The following is a 14,689-nucleotide window of genomic DNA, read 5'->3' as shown; positions in this document are numbered from 1 at the left end:
GGGAAAAAAAGATGATTGGGGGGGGTGGGGGAGGGAGAGTGGGAGAAAAACCAGACACTATGTTGAAAATGAACTATACAACTTGTGGGGTGGGGACAAAAAGGCTGACACTGTTCAAAAAGCAATGTACTCATTACTTGACTTATGCAATGTTAGCTCCTCTGTATAGTACCTTCACAATAACAATTAAAATAATAAATCACATTTAGAAAAATCACTGGTTCCTATCAATATTATGGCCATGGGAAGTCACAACACCTCCATGAGCTTCGATTTTATCATCTGGGACTCAGCTTCCTTCAGTGATTCCAGGGAGGTAAATTATGGGATGGCACATGGAAAACCATGAAGTGCCACACAAAGCCAGCATTAACAATGATGCATAATGCAATGCCTTAGATGCCAATAACAGCTCATTAAACAGGATTACATTAAAATGGAGATATTTTTATGCAGCTTTATGCTAATCCCTTAAACGACCTTGGAAATATTTCTCCTACACTGGGGTTTATATCAATTTGCCTCCATGGCCAGAGGAAGCACAAGAGAGAGACTGTAGCAACAACTGACCTCAATTTTTCTACCATCATTTCCTTCAGAGTATATATTTTTTTCACCAGCAGAGATGTTTGTTCCACTCAGCCAGTTCACTAAATTTCAGCTCCTTGTCTTTTGAAGCTAATCGTTTGCAGTTCTCATTTGCACAGAAATTGCAGATTTTCCCATTAACTGTTTCCTGTACTACTTGTGGCTCATAAATAATCATGAGGTACCTTCCTTGAATGCATTTAAAACCATGTTTAATAGATTATTACTCTTAACAGGAGGGTTTTTCATCTTGCCTCAATTTTTTTGTCCATAGGGCTTCTTAAAAATATCTTTTCTAATGCCATCTCATTTTTGCTGCTCACATTACATGTTTCAGCATTTTTACAGGCATGTTAATGATTCTCCAGTTTATATTCTAAAGAGCCAATGTCCTTTTTTGAGGAAGATAAATTTTGTATTAAAAACGAATCTACATGCCCCTTGTACTTTAAATGGATCCATGTCTTATATCTTTTTCAGATCCCAATCTGTCTATTACATTCATGAACTTATTAAGTTGTATAAATAAGATTAAAAGTTATGTTACTCTATTTCTTAATTAAACACAAAGCTATCAGTCTATATAAAAGCAACTGATAAGGTTTTTAAGCAAGATGTTTTTTAAAACAAGTTCTAGCAGAAAGGGGTCCTTTGTAAGTGTCCTTACTAATCCTTATTTCTTCTCAGATAGTGACTGATGACCATTCATGGGTTAGAAACCTTCTGCCTGAATTAGAAGTCATGGAAACCCAGAGAAATACAGAGGGTAAGGCAGTAGCATTTATAGTTTGCTAGAATCAAGGAGAGAAATAAAAGCAAAGATTTGTGGGATATGAAAGTGAAAAAGAAGAGTAGGGAAAATAAAGATTATTTATCTGCTCATATCTCTCAGTTCATGGACATTGTGGACATAGAAGCAGAGGTACCATATATGCTTTTTTTTTTTAAGAAACAAAGAAAAAAGTGCATTCACCTTCACACATCCTGTTCAGTACTCTGACATACTGAGCCAAAATTATAGGGGTGGAAGAGTTCTAACCTTCTCAAGGCATTTTGCAAGAATGAAAATAAAGCTGCTTAAATAGAAATAATGAAGGTTCATCTAAGAGATTGTTCTAAACTCTGCAAGGATGTTGTCTTCCCTTCTGCGACTGCAATTAAGTGAAGAATATGGATGTGAAGTCATTATAAGCAGATGAACAGTATTTAAAAAAATCTAAAGATAGGGCATGTTTTCAAAGGAGGAGAAGGAAATGTCTTCATCACCTTGAACTAGAGGAATTTAGGAAGCAATGGACTTATTATATTATCACTTAATACATTATATTAAATGTATATTTATTATATTAAAAAACAAATCAAATACAAACATTTAACTAGATACAAAAGGACTGAAATCTTCATAAACATGGACCTCTAACAAGTCTGATTCTTTAGAATTCATTCCTTAGTCCTGCTTTAGACACTGTCTAGGTAATAATGGGGCTGTGATATTTATCTACCAGAGACTAATGTTGTGATTGAATCCCAAAACCGACAGGACACTTCAACAACCACGGAACACAGGTTGTCTTGATGAGAGTAGAAACAATTACAAGAATGAGTGTGCCTATTGAGTATTATGGTGTTATTTATAAACACAGTGAGTTTCACTTATTAAATTCAGAGTACTTTGTTCGCAATTCAAGAGACCATCTGTCTTGTGCATAATAAAGACATGACCTTCACCTTGCAGACAATCAGACTAAAAGCAACTCTGTACCTGTGAATTTGGCTCCTACTACTTACCAAAAATGAAAGAAGCATTTTTCCCTAGGTGAAAGCTTTCTAGATGGCCTCTGATGTGGTTATTATTATTAGAATCTGGCTAAAGCACAAGGCAGAAGTCACACTACTGGAAAAGTTACTCAGGGGTTTTGAGCAAATTACATGATCTCCCAGAGCCTTCATTTCCTGTCAAATAGTCTGTCAGAAGCCAGGCATAGTGGCATACACCTATAATCTCAGCCTTCATAGGGCAGTCAGGGCTACATAGCAACACTGTAAAAACAAAAATTCTAGCAAACAAAGGCAAAAGAGATACTGATTTTAATTTTTTCACTTTGTTTGCAAGTGACATTTATTTGCACATTTTACTTCAAAGGATTGCTCTCAACCTGACCTCTGTCTGTGATCCATACATATGTCTATTGTCAATCAACAGAGTGCCTTGAAATCCTACTAGATTTCAACTGTCTTTTGTTTGATTTTTTTTTCTTACCCTAAGTTCCTCAGTAGATTGGTAGTGATTGACAGGGACATAGACAAAGATAATATACATGAACACACACACTAAGACACCAGACACCGGGAATACAAAGATGCCTCTCTAAACCACAGCAGCCCATGTTTATCATGTCCAACATGTCTTCATTGGCCTCAGGCCTTTATATAAGCAACCAGCACAGGACCCAACACATTGAAGTAGGGATAATGAATCTAACAGGCACCATCTTGGCCTTGTGGTTGATGATAGGGTACTGGGTTTAAGAGGTGCCAACTTGTCTCAGTTTTCCAACATTGTTAAGTGTATTTGTGAGGCTCTGGATCTTTGTGACAAGAGGTTATCTGTGGTCACTGGGCTTCTAATAAAGAGTCTCCATTCGACTTCTCAAAATGTGGCTTCTCTGCTTTCTTGCTGTATGACACTATAACCATTAAGTGCTGAATGAAAATGAAATGGATGAAATTTATTAAAATGTTTTTCTTTCTTCAAATTTCCCAGAAAAAGTACCAAATTTCTTAATTTCTGGGGAGGGGTGATGAATAGGACGAAGATATATTTGTGGTGAGTTTTCTTCAATGGAAAGTTAAGCTGAAAATATAATAAATTTTAAACCTTAGATTTCTTTAAATCAACCTTTCTCTTGGCTGAAAAGAAATCTTATTTCATTTAAATATCTAGTAGTTTTATGGTAAGCTAACAGCACTTTTCATTAATGATCAAATGTAAAGTTTAAAGAATTCAGATCTTAGGAAGTCTTGTTTAGGAACCTTTAATACAGCATATATCCTTATTTGAATAGACAGTCTTAAACATCTCAAACCATATTTGCAGCTTAACATAATCTATTCTCTCAAAAAACTCCCAAACATCTGAAAGAAAATATAAGATCTGCAAGCAAAATCTAAGTACCTATAAAGCTATTGCAAATCTACTTTATCACACTTATAAATGTCAAAAGGTGTGTTAAGTGCAAAAGAGATACCAGCATAAATGGAACATATAACCATGATCATGAAACTTGTAAATAAACGCACTGTATAGGTATTGTATTTGTTGTTTGTTGATTACCATATATTAATTGTACAAAGGGATTTCATGGTGATATCTCCCTACATGCATGTAATATAATTTGATCATATTAACTCCTTTACCACTTTTTCTCACCCCTTTCTTCTTTTTAAAATTTCAAATGTGCTTTATTATTTTGTTGTATTACCTGCGTTTAATGGAATTTGTTCATAATCACCACTCTCACTGTCTCCTTTCACCCTCACTCCTCCCACTCCAGCCCTCACCTTCTATACTTTGGTCATCTTTTTCTTTGGGATGGACTCTAGATTTTATTATAAGGGTAGTACTGGGGTTTCAACACTGGAGTCCCACAGTTTCAAGAGGGACTCTACTGCTTCAACCATGTCTCAAATCTCTTTATTCAAATATTACTTTTTTAGATAGAACCTAATTCTTTGCCTTGACCAACCTGTACCATCATTCTGTTTATCTTTGTTGATAAGTACTCACCACTACCTCCAGCTTGTAAAATGGGTATCTTACACACATTTTGCCTAGGCCAGCTTTGAGCTGAGAGTCTGTCTTTATCTTCACCTCCTGAGTAGTTAGGATTACAGACATGAACCAGTGGTGACTGGCATCCTGACTCTTTTTATTCACAGAGACAAAAGGAGGAAGCTTTTAATCTGTGATCTTAGCCAACTTACTCTAAATACAGTATTTGTTAAAAAATGTTAAAACTGCATTCTTTTCCTAATCATTGATGAAGCTTGTGATAATTTATTTCAGTGTCAGTAGCTGAGTAATGCAATTATGAAGTACTATCTTAATAGAGCATCTAGCCCAAACTACAGATCTGGTTTCTCTCATGTTCAAGTAACCCATTCATTCAAGTCTTTCTGAAATAAAGTATTTACTGACCAAACAAGGAAATCATACTGTCACCTTTGGCTGTGTATCTAATGAGGATACAATTGCAAAGTTATTGACTAGAGGGTTATATTTTTAAAGCATAACCAAAAATCTGGACACTTTCCTAAAGGACCTTGTTCTGTGCCAAGTCCCCTATTGGGGTGAACGATGTGGTACATTTTGGTTCCACACTTAAGAAACAAGCATAAACAACAGAATGAAAGTAATTGTACAGAGCCTTTTCCAAAATCTTTCTCATGAAACTTAAGTTTATATATTTGTGTCTATACACACACACACAGACACACACACACACACACACACACACACATTAATTTGGATTACACTAATTTGGATTACAACAGTTTCCTTTTATGTGATAAGATTCTCTACATAATAATATTTCTCTTTCCTATATATTTTACTGAATAATTTATTGACTAATTTTTATAGTTTTTTTTTTGCCAGTCCTGGGTTTGAGCTCAGGGTCTGAGCACTGTCCTTGGACTTTCTCAAGGCTAGAACTCTACCACTTGAGTCTCAGCACCACTTCTGGCTTTTTTTTTCTATATATGTGGTACCGAGGAATTGAACCCAGGTCTTCGTGCATGCTAGGCAAGCACTCTACCATTAGGCCAAACTCCTGGCCCCATTAACTAATTTTTTTAAAAAGAAAAAGAAATAGGCTACTTAAAAGAGTTGTAATAAAGAAATAGCCGAGAACATTAGAATCAGAGGCAACTAGCGCACATTATCTTTAAACAGGCTGCTGGAATATTCCCAGTGTTAGAAAAAGAATATGTATTGGGATCTGTACAAAGTGGTACTTTAGAGTCAATTTCTCTTATTCATTTCTTTTTTTTAAATGATCTTTAAGTCACTGTAGTAAAGATTTGCCATGCAACAAAGCAGTTTATGAACAGAATGTATCTTGGTCAATGCTACCCCCTTCCCCTTTCCTTGCTTTTCTAAATTTTGGGGGTACATATTTATTTTTTTGCCATTTGAAAAAGCAGTTTATGTATACAATGCCTCTTGATCTGTGTCATCTCCTCAATATTTTCATCACTCTTTGAATCACCCTATTCCTTATTTTTCTCACTTCTTTGGTATATACAATGCATTATTGATTGCCTTCTCTCTTCTTTCCCTCTTTCATTCATCTACCCCACTTCCCTAGCTCTGCTCTCCCTCTTGCAAGTACCATTTCCTAATGGGCTTTGACTGAGGCACTAAAGAATTTTACTATTTGAGCTCTCCATAGAGACTATTGCACTTGTTAATTCATCATTTACTTATTGACATGATACAAATTATCACAGGTTAGTGGCTTAAAATTACAAAATATGTTATCTTACACATTTTGGAGGTCCAAAATATTACCATAGTCCCCAAATCAAGCTTCTGTAGTATTGCCTTCTTTCCTAGAAGCTCTGGAGTTATATTCTTGCCTTCTTCAGCTTTTCCAGTGCCATATGCATTCCTTGTCCAATGGCCCTGCTCAACCTTCAAAGCCGGCAATGGCCAGTAAAGTTTTTCTTACATGTTTTTCATCTCTTTGATTTGGCCTCTTCTACTTCCTTCCCATTTTAGAACCCTTGTGATTATAGTGGGTACATCATGTACTCAAGATTTCCTCCTTATTTAGGGTTGAGCTTGCTAGCAACTTTAATTCCATCTGTAGTCTTAATCCTGTGGTGCCAAGTGACAGTATATTCCGAGTCTTCGGGATTTAGAACACTCAAGGACATTTTAAGGAGGCCGTTGACACGGTACCAGCCAGAATACAGGTGAACATTTGGTAGAGATAATGAACATTAGAAGCTCAAGAAAATAAGGTAAAGTTCTATTTGTTAGCTAAAGGTTAAGCCTTTCTTTGATGAACTAATTTTCCTAAGCTAGTTTAGGCAAGCTAGTGAAACTAAACAAGGATGCAGAATTTTCTGTTGCCTCCCAATCGCACTTCTAGCTCTACCACTCCAGTATAAAGAAAGGCAGTGTAATGTGCACATTGAGATTGGAGCATGAACCAGTGGCAAGAAAACAGCCAGTAGAGAAGCATAGTCACTGAGGACTAACTTTCTTGTATCTTTCTACTTGAAAGCATGGCCTAATTATTATCTGTAGAAGTGAAGAATTATAGATGCTCAAACATTTTGTCCAAGAGGTTGCAGTAGAGGCTTATACCACACCTAAAAACTATTTGATAAGTCAATCTTAGAAACTACTTTTTAAATTGTAAGTATTATTAAGCCACTTATCTAGGCAAAAATAGTAAGAACTGCTTAAAAATGAATCAGAGTAACCATATTTTAGAATCTGATACCAGTGATCATGAACCAAGCCTATTAACTCTTCCTAGAAGGGTTAAAATTATAAATGCATAGATCCAAGCCCAATTCTTACACTACCAGATATAGGCTGAGAAGGAATTTTTTGTGGACATTCTTGGTTATGGGCAGTTATTTTTATAGGTGTTGTAATAATTTCACTGTAATTTCCTTCATTTTAAAGACAAATATGTGTTGCAGGGCATTTTTTTAAATTGCATTTTATTGTTAGGGTAATGTATAGAGGGGTTACAGTTGTGTTCATCAGGTAGTGGGTGCATTACTTCTTACAACATTGATACCCTTTCTCATGTTTTGTCCCCCATTCCCTTTCCCCACCCCCTCTGGTCATCTTGTTTCCTTCCTTCCCTGTTCTATTTCAAATAAATGTATAAAAATGTTTCAGGTAACAAAGACGAATACAGTAACCACATAAGATTAACCATAAAGGAAAAAAAGAGAAAAGAAATACCTTCACATAGTACATTAAGAAGAACAATCACAAAGATAAAGCTTTTGTTTCCATATCCTAGAGTTCATTTTGTTTAGTCTCATCCTATAATGAGAGTAAGAACAGTATGTCAGAAAGTCAAATATGCTGTATAGCTCATGTAAACAGATCAAAGTGGATGTGTTGAAGTAGTCTGGAGCTGAATACAAAGTCAGAGAAGTTCTAACTCCTTTCTTAACTTTAATAAAGGACTTTGGATCTACTACAGTAAATAACTATCAACAAGATTTTCTTAAATAAAATGAAGATCTCAACCACATAAAGAAAATAAAGTCTCCATGAAAGACCTGTAAACAGATCACTTTTTTTCACATTCTCTGTCTGTCTCTTTTTGCCCCTCTCTTTTTCTCTCTCTGATTCTCTCTTCCTGCTTCTGTTTCTGTCTCCCCCCCACACACATGCATCAGAAAAAGTTTCATTTGCCTTCTTGCTAAAATGAACCAAATGTTTTAATTACCAAAAGTTGCAATGACACATTGGATTCTTAAAGAATCATTGAACCTCCATCAGAGTTTATTTCCAAAAAAAAAAAAAAAAGAAAGAAAGAAAAAGGAAAGGAAATGGGAGAAATCTTCCAGTTAGGGGAGAATTTACTTTTGTTCTTTATCCTCAGATGCCCCCACTTCCATCTTGGAGAACCACTGCCACTGAGCGATGATTTAAAGTAAGACAGAAGACCTGGGCTATCATTAGGTTCATTCTATCATTTTTTTTTTTTAGTGATTGCTTCATTGTGTAAAAGGGAACAAAGAAGTCTTAAAGTAGAAATCACATCCCTTTGTCCTTTTCCTAGTCCTAAATTCTTATAACTGCAGCCTTGTGAAACAAAACACGAGGACCATTCCACACACAGGAGAAGCTTATCTTTCCTGACACCAACTCTCTGAGTCATCTCATTCTCTTTTCAAAGGAGACTGTGAGAAAGGATGTGTAGGGTTATTGAAACTCTTCCTACAAAAGTAAAAGGAGGCTAATAGTGACCTGCATTTAAACACAGATGCCTCAAAGGGGATTTTACATTTACTTCACAAGAATGACGCTTAGGAAATAGCTCTCCACCTCCATCACCCACCGGAAAACAATAGCACATCAAATGCCTTCTTACTTGAAATTACAGCTATGCTTTGTCTTACCCAGGTATATCAGCAAGGTCTATCTAAAGCATTGCCCACAAATCAACTTTTGAAACTTATTAATCACCAGACCCATCCCATGACTTCAGAGTCTCTTCAATTTCATTTTGAAATTTTAATGACTCTAGCTTCAAAATTATAACATGTCCCACTCCCTAGTCAAATAGCTTATGGTCTATAAATAAAAATGTAAATGCACTAGGTTGAACTCCCTATTTATAGGAATTTTTTTGTACTCGGAATCATTTTTTCAAAGTGAACAATCAAAACTCCAAGTCCTATGCTTCATAAAATTTACTGGTTACATAATGGGTTTTCCTAAAAGAACATGCACCTTTATAATTAAATAGAAACTGAACTGCTTTGATGGGCTATAACCCTGTGATTTATATGGGACCTGGCACAATGTTGTGCATAATAAATATCATCCTCCAATCCCTGTTTGTGTTTAATGAATATTTCCCTCGGCTTCCCATTTATTCTAGAACACTACTCCTACTGTGCCTTCGCACAGCTGCTGTATAGAGATATTATTGATCAACAATGGCCACAAAGAATGTCTGCTACTTTAAGAAGCCCCAGCGTTGTTATATTTCCTCACACGGTGGTAGCCCGTCTTCTCATTAAGAATTCATGTGAGATGAAGCCTTTACCAAATATGCACTGTGATTCTCCTTTTCTTCTTCCTCTTCTTAATCACCTATTCAATGTAATGAGGGCTTAAAAGGTCAGCCCTCAGAAGAGAGTGTTTGCAGCTTTTGTGCAAAGCGTGAAGACAGGAAGCCAGCGCTAACGAGCTGTACATATCTATCTATGCGCTGTTCACTGCTGAAGTTGGAAGCTCACCCCACGTGGAGCTGACTTTTTCTTAGTTCCCCGCTCATTCCCCAGGACCGTCATCCTCTGTCCCTTCCACTAATATGAATTCAGAATGACTTGCAGTCTTGGGAAGATATATTTCCATGTATTCAGAGTTACGTTGGAAGAATGAATCATATATTGCAGAAAGGTAGCTTAACAGTGATCATCAAAAATTGGAGAAACAAGCTATCAATATCTATATGTCTATGGGAAAAAACACACAGTGGCAGCTAAGAGGGAAGAAATAATCGACCTATTTATTTTTTATTGTACATTATTTTCTCCTGGATGGTTCCAAGCATCTGTGGGATAGAAAGAGATTAGCAGAGGCCATGGGCATGAGCTGTTAGAAACTAAGTTCAAAAGCCCTTCCTTTCTAAACCTGACAAGAATTGATGACAGGGTGAAATCATCCAGACAAAAGCCACACGTCAGGAGAGAGCATTTCACAGATAGCGATCAGCGCAAGGCAGAAGATAGCCTTGTGATAGATCATCCTTCTCTTCCTGAACCAATAGCTGTTGACAGTAGCCTTAGAGAAAAAAATCATAAAAATAAAACAAAGAGAAGTGTTTTATTTTGTATCATCTATTTCAGGAAAGTCAGAACACGGGTTAAAAATAAAACAAAGGGACATAAGTCAGGGTATTTGGTTTTGCTAAGATCCACTTGACAACCCTGAGCCCTTTTTTCTAAGACAGTGCTTCATGGAAGTGATAGCCAGTCTCTCATTGTCATGAGAAAGTAGAGAAGCTTAATTGCTAGATTTTCCTATTTTTTAAAAAATAATCTGAACTGGTGGGATTCTATTCTGCCATCAGAAAAAATGACATTGCCTCATTTGTAAGGAAATGGAAAGATTGGAAAAAAAACATTAAGTGAAGTAAGCCAGAACTAAAGGAACATAGGCTCAATGGTTTCCCTCATTTGTAATAATTAGTACAAGCCTAGGACTCTCATAGCAGAGGATTACAATAGCACAAACTCTAGATACATAAGGCGATATAGCGTGAGGCCAAATTAATGGACCTCAAGGACATGGAAACAAGAGCTTAATTATGAGTGACTATTGTTCTTAATGTATTGTTTTTTCTCTTCTCTTGTGTTGCCCTTTGGTTAATCTCATATTGTTGCAGTATCTCACTTTGTTACGTGGTATGTATGTATGTATATATATATATATATATATATATATGAAATAAGAGGGAAAGAAAAATGAGGGGAGGGGAAATGGGGACAAAACATAGGGGTCTCAATGTGCGAGAAGTAATCCACCTTCTATCTGGCAAATAAAACTGTAACTATACATTAAAATAAAAAATTTCAAAAAATTTCAAAAAAATAATCTGAATTGGTTCAAAATTACAAAAATAAATAGTTTGTGCTAAAGAACTCCAGTCAGTGGTTCAAACTCAAGCCCTACATCAGAGAATGAGGTGGAAGAAGGAGGTTTTAAAAATGCTCAGCTTGGTTCCTTTTTAAAGTGTTTACTTCCAAAATTATGTTTAAGCAAACAGTCATTTCCTTTTATACTATCACTTTAAATATTCAGTCTCTCATCATCTAAAATCTCTCCCCACCTATCTGCCACAATGTCTGGAGCTCTACCTTTAGGTAGAATTTGTATAAGTTTAACTGTTTTTGCCACATGCTTTCCCTTAAATCTTACCTGAGTGGTGTCTGAATAAACATGGCCTTTAGAGTCTCTCTACAATCTGACTTTATGATCTAGCTTTCTCATCTACTGCCTAAATGATTTTGAACATGTGGCAGTCTCTTTAAGCTCTAGCATATTTTGCTATGGTTAAAAACAAGCCAGACACCTATTCTGTGATAATGAATGACAACATTTCACTATTATTCAGGTTTAATAAATATTTTTACTATTTTCATTTTGGCCATGAACAGATCCTATTACTTTTTGACCTTTTGGCTAAGACCAAATACATACACACTTTCCCATGAATCAATTTATAAAACTGTTTTCTCAGAACCTGAAAGTTTAATGGGAAAGAGTAAAGTTAAGGGAGGACAGAACATGTAGAGTTGTGATCATATGTCTAGATGTCCTAGAAATTGGATCTTGTGGGAAGCCTTGGCAGATCCCTCAGGCTTATAGGCCCATAAAGATTTGTTGTTGGTTTCTAGCCTACAGATGTCAACCAGAAAATTAATAACAGGACTCTTTGGAAACATATAACTCAAATATTTCATACATATATTTACATTAAGTCCCAGAAACATTTTGAAAGGTATTTATGCCTCTGGTCATGGCTTATCTTTCCAATTTCCACACCTCTCTTAATAATTGATAAGAGTAAAATCCAATGTGATACATTTCCAATTAGGTTTTGCATTTTTCTTTTCATGGATTAATAATGAAGAATGAAAAATTATATGACCAGTGAAATGCAATACAATATGTCTCTCTTTCTGAACTTCTATTTTGAAAACTGTAAATTAGAACCCTTTGGCCATTCTGAATAAAATATAAGTAGAAAAATTGAAATGGTGAATATCTTTAATTCTACTTTTTTTGTAGTTTTGTTGTTAAATCCATACTAGCTTCATAGATAGAACACCATTTTTCCTAACCATGTGATAAACTCTTAGTTAACATCTAATGCGACTTTGGAAGTTTATTAGCAGTGTTTACTCAAGGGTAAGAAATCTATATCAATTAGGTCAGTACAATCAACTGATTTAGCATAGGGAAAATAAAAAATTTCAAAGGATTGTTATAATCCCATCCTTTGCAGTAGCTTTTAGAATTAAAATATGGGTCAGAAAATCTTCAGATGTTGTACAAGCTTTCTGATTCTACTAAACTAACAGTATAATTTAGTGTTTTGGTATTATTTTTTTTCTAGTGGACTTAGTCTAGGAAAAGTGTGGCTTTGCTTTTTCAGGAACAAAATACGTGGCAGAGTCGACTTTGGAGAGGTCGAGAAGCCTTTAAAAGGAGAAAGAAAACACTAACCAGAAGTTGAGAGGAAGGAGGGTGGAAGGGGAGGAGAGGAAGGGAAGAGCGAGGGAGGAGAGGAATATTAAAGAGAGCTACTGAGGAGTGATATTGAACCATAGGCACCAATGAACAAATACACATATGCTTGTCATCAAAGTTTACTCTCAGTCTGTTCAACTGTGTTCTTCTTGCAAATGTTGATAGCGATGATGACAGAAATATTACATAACATTGGTTATTTGATACATTTGTCATGAAGAAGAAACTGGAAAAAGAAATGAAGACAAAAGAAAATGTCCTGGTAGAGATGCCAAGGTTCTGTAGTGGAAAAATACTAATTTGATGAAGTTTCTAGTTTAAGGATGAATGGTGTGTAGGATCTCAACAATGAGAAATACGAAGTGTCTTAAACCAAAACAGTGTACATCTGTGAATAAACGCTATGTGGTTATTCTTACACACACACACACACACACACACACACACACACACACACACACACCCCACCACCACCACCCTTACTACCAGGGAATATTTTTATTAAATACTAGGTTGATTTCCATAAATGATGGGGCTCTAGTGAGTATGTTATATCTGAAAGTGTTTGTTAGAGAAGACAATGTCTAAGATGATTCTCAGGGGACTGTTTTTGAGAGGAAAGGCATGAGAAAGCATCAAGGACATACTAAACCCACATACTGCATCTTGTCTTCACTTTTAGTAGCCCATGCCATGTCACAAGCATCTTTGGCTTCGTCTCCCTAAACTGCCTTGCTGCCCTGTCCCCCATTTCTGCTTTTATCCATCTACTGTTTTCTACTCTTGGTGTTTTTACCACACATACATTGTCCTTTGCTTATTAATCCATTTCAACAGAAGTTAGTATTTGTAACTCTTCTTCTTGGTTAATAAACCTCTGTGACCTGGCCCCTGTTTCTCTTCTAGTGTGTACTGTTTTCTCAGTCTGACTTGGCTACCAGTGTTTGATTGAAGTCTGGAACACTTAGTCCTTTCTGCATCACACTTTTATAATTAGTGCCTAACCTCCCCTCTTCACTGTTATTGGAAAATATCAACCTTACCTTTCACTTCATCCCAAGTACCTGACAGAGTTTGTACAAGTTATTATTATTATTATTATTATTATTATTATTGTTATTATTATTACCAGTCCTGGGGCTTGACCTCAGAGCCTGGGAATTGTCCTTAGATACTTTTTGCTGAAGGCTAGCACTCTGCCACTTGAGCCACTGAGCCACTTCTGGCTTCTTCTGTGTATGTGGTTCCAAGGCTTCATGCTTGCTAGGCAAGCATTCTATCACTAGGCCAAACTACCAGCCCCGTTTTTTAATTAACTTTATTTTATTAAGGAATTGCTGTTCCTGGGGCTTGAACTCAGAACCCGAGTGCTGTTCTTGGGCTTTCTCAAGGCTAGAGCTCTACCACTTGAGCCACAGCCCCACTTCTGGCTTTTTCTACATATGTGGTAACAAAGAATTGAACCGGGTCTTCTAGCATGCTGGGCAAGCATTCTACCACTAGGTCAAACTCCTGCCACTGCCCCAAGTTACTTTGACATAAACATTAAATTAAAAAAGGTTAAACTCTGCCAGTACCCTCCTCCAGGTTGAGGAGGTTACTAGCTAGTTTTCTGTTTTGTGAAACATTACTCCCAACTGCAATAATTTAAGAGGGTAAGCATGTTATTTCACAGTTCTGTAGGTTAGAATTGTGAACAGGGCTTGTTCTTCTGGGTCAGGCTTTCTATCAAATCTGTACTGAGCACATTGGCAGAGGCTGCATTCATCTCAAGGCTCTGATGGGTAAAGATCTTCTTTTAAACTCATTCAGGAGACTGCTGGATTCACTCAGGTTTTCTTAGGCTGCGGCCATGTGACAAATGAAAAAGTCAGGAAGGAAGGGAGGCAGGCAGGGAGGGAGGGAGAGAAGCAGGGAGGGAGGGAGGGAGCAGAAGTGTGTGAACATGACAGAGGTTACAGTCCTATCAATTAATCTCTTGGTGTAGTCAATCTCTGTATACTGAGAGTACATGAATCACTAGGTTCAGTGGATATTCCATAGGAGGTGACTGCAGAGAACAAGACTATCAGG

Source organism: Megascapheus bottae, chromosome 2 (genome assembly GCF_031878675.1).
Source record: "Megascapheus bottae isolate mThoBot1 chromosome 2, mThoBot2.hap1, whole genome shotgun sequence".
NCBI classification, from domain to species: domain Eukaryota; kingdom Metazoa; phylum Chordata; class Mammalia; order Rodentia; family Geomyidae; genus Megascapheus; species Megascapheus bottae.
The sequence above is the reverse complement of the archived record's forward strand: the minus strand, read 5'-3'. Positions refer to the sequence as shown.